We start from the raw sequence: 3034 nt of genomic DNA, 5'->3' as shown, positions 1-3034 counted from the left end.
CCCCAAACCCATAGATAACCTTTCACTAATAGAAACGTGTATGTGAAAATCTAGAAGATAAACTCTAGGAAAGATTGAAGACAAAGGCATATCACCCCTCCACACATCATGCCAGAAAGACGTAGTTGTCCCATCACCAACTCTAATAGGGCAAAAAGAATGAAGGTCAATATATTTCTGTCTCAACTGGGAGAACATACGAATAACCCTAACCCAAGGTCCTGTCCTAGTAGTAGGAGTGTTCAAGTTCCTACAAGCACCATCCGACCCATAAATAACTTTTATCACTCTAACCCACAAAAGATCAGGGATCTGATAAAACCTCCACCACCAACGAAATATCATAACCCTATTAAAAGAGAATAGACTTTCGATTCCTAATCCTCCCTTAACCTTTGAAGAAAGAACTCTGTCCCCCCTAATCCAATGCACCCGACATTCTTCCCTATCTGCACCCCAAAAAAATCTCGCCCTCAATCTCTCTAACTACTTCAAGACCGAGAGGGGAGTAAGGAAAATGGACATCATGTAGCTCCCCAAAGAACCCAACACAGACTTCACCAGTGTAAGACGACCTCCAATAGAAAGACTCTTAGTCTTCCACTTCGACAACTTTGATCGAAACCGATCAATGACACGAGCCCAAGCAGAAATCCGAGTCAAATTCTGACCCACAGGAATACCAAGATGCAAAAATAGGAGGTTTGAAGTTGCACAACCTATATTAGCTGCCTTTTCAAGAACTTGGGAATATGGAACTCCCAAACCTATCAATTTGCTTTTTGCCAAATTGATTTTTAGACCTGATGCCAAGTAGAAACACCTAAGAATACGAATAAGACGTTCCACGATTTCAGGATTCCAAGAAGAGACCAACATAACATCGTCTGCATAAAGGAGATGAGAAATCTCAATTCCTGAAATAGAAATACCCTGAACATATTCCCCATCCTAGCCCTCATCAAATCAACATGTAAACCTTCCATAGCGAGAATAAAGAGAAAGGGGGAAAGCGGATCGCCTTGTCTCAACCGCCAATGCATTTGGAATTCATCTGTTAGGAAACCATTAACCAAAATTGAAGCTCTAGTAGTGGTCAATAATTCCTTAATCCACCCACACCACTTGGAGCCAAATCCCATAATTGACATGATTTCCAAAAGATACTCCCATGATAAAGAATCATAAGCTTTCTCAAAGTCCACCTTAAAAAGCATTAAAGGACTTCTAGACTCCTTACTCCAAGCGACGACTTCATTCAAGAGAAAAGGACCATCCAGAATTTGTCTACCTTTAATAAACGCGGATTGTTCAAGGCTAACAACACTATGAATAACTTCCACCGGACGATTAGCTAAGAGTTTACCAATAATTTTATATTGGAAACCAATAAGACTAATGGGTCTATAATCTTTTGCAGTTTTCGGGTCTCTAATTTTTGGAATAATAGTGAAAAACGAAGCATTACACCTGTTTGGAATAGAAGAATGTAGAAATAAATGATTAACAAATGCCTCAACATCTTCTGTAACAAGATCCCAATAACGTTTGAAAAACCCAAAAGTAAAACCATCTGGGGCTCGGAGCTTTTATGGAACCACAATCTCAAACTGCCCTTTTTATCTCCTCCAAAGAGAAAGAGAAAGGAGACTGTAAAAAATAATCTGCATAGGGGTCAAAGTACTAAAAAGATCAGGATCTGTCACGGGACGCCAAGGAGATTTTTAGTTTTAGCATTCTAGGGAATGCTCTAAGAGAATACCAATTAATTAATAAATATCAAATATTTCTTTAAAATCATATATATTTGACGGGTTGGCCCGCTAACCAAACACATAACCCGAACCCAACACATGAAATAGACAGGTTGGTAGGTAAGAATCTCAACTCAAATCTGCTTATTTTCGGGTTACGTTCGTGTCAGGTTTTGAATTAGATAAAAAATTTCCACCCGTAGCAATAATACTTTGACCAAACACTTGACATATTCTGTTTATCACCATCAAACCTACACACCCATTAAAACCATGAATATTTTTAATTATCTCCACCCATAATGATTTCTTCTTAATATGAAGTTGCTATTTCCATTTTTTCATCAACGCATAATTGTAAGCATACAAACTCTCGACTCCTAACCCGTCATTCCCCTTAATATTCATGACATGTTCCATTTAACCGACATAATCTTCATTTCATCATCATGGACCCCTTAAAAAATCTGGATCTAATAGATTTCGGTTGTGTACACACTACTTTTGGAACTTTAGAAGGAGATATAAAAAATGATACACAAACTACCAAGGAAAAATATTATTAAAGTAAGAATTCCTCCAATATATAACATTTTAATCTTGCACTTAGCCAATCTGCTTTTGAATTGGTTAGTCACAACTTGCCAATTATCCACCCTCAACATATTTGAAGCAATCGACAAACTTAGATAATAAAATAGAAGAAAACTTGCACTACACCCCATAAGCAATGAAATATTATGTACCTTATCTTGCTAAAATCTAATGCCAAATAAGTTTGATTTTTGCAAAGCGATGTTGAGAGCAAAGACATGATAAAAACATCTCAGCAAAGCCACCAAGTTTGAAAATTTACCTTTATTCCATTCTCCTATAAAAAGATCATAACCCACATAGAAAATATTAGGGGTGTTCGCGGTGCGGTTTGGTGCGGTTTAGAGTTGAAACCGCACCGCACATGCGGTTTGAGTTTTTTGGAAACCGCAAACCGTACCACAAAAGCTTTAAACCGCATTATGCGGTGCGGTTTATGTGCGGTTTGTGCGGTTTATGCGGTTTGATAAGTTGTTTAATTTATAACTTTGGTTGTTATTCATTCCATTTAAACACTTTCAAAATTTATTAATTATATTGCATACCCTTTAAAAGACATAGATATTGCAAACAAAAAAACAACATAATGTTTTGCTAAGTTGTTATGACTTATGAAATTTGATATCATAGTCTTTTAAGTCTTTAATTACCATATTTAACCATCGTGATATAGAAAAAAGTTATTG

This window comes from Lactuca serriola, chromosome 8, assembly GCF_051521515.1.
Source record: "Lactuca serriola cultivar US96UC23 chromosome 8, Lser_US96UC23_V15, whole genome shotgun sequence".
NCBI lineage: Eukaryota > Viridiplantae > Streptophyta > Magnoliopsida > Asterales > Asteraceae > Lactuca > Lactuca serriola.
Note: the sequence above shows the minus strand (reverse complement) of the source record.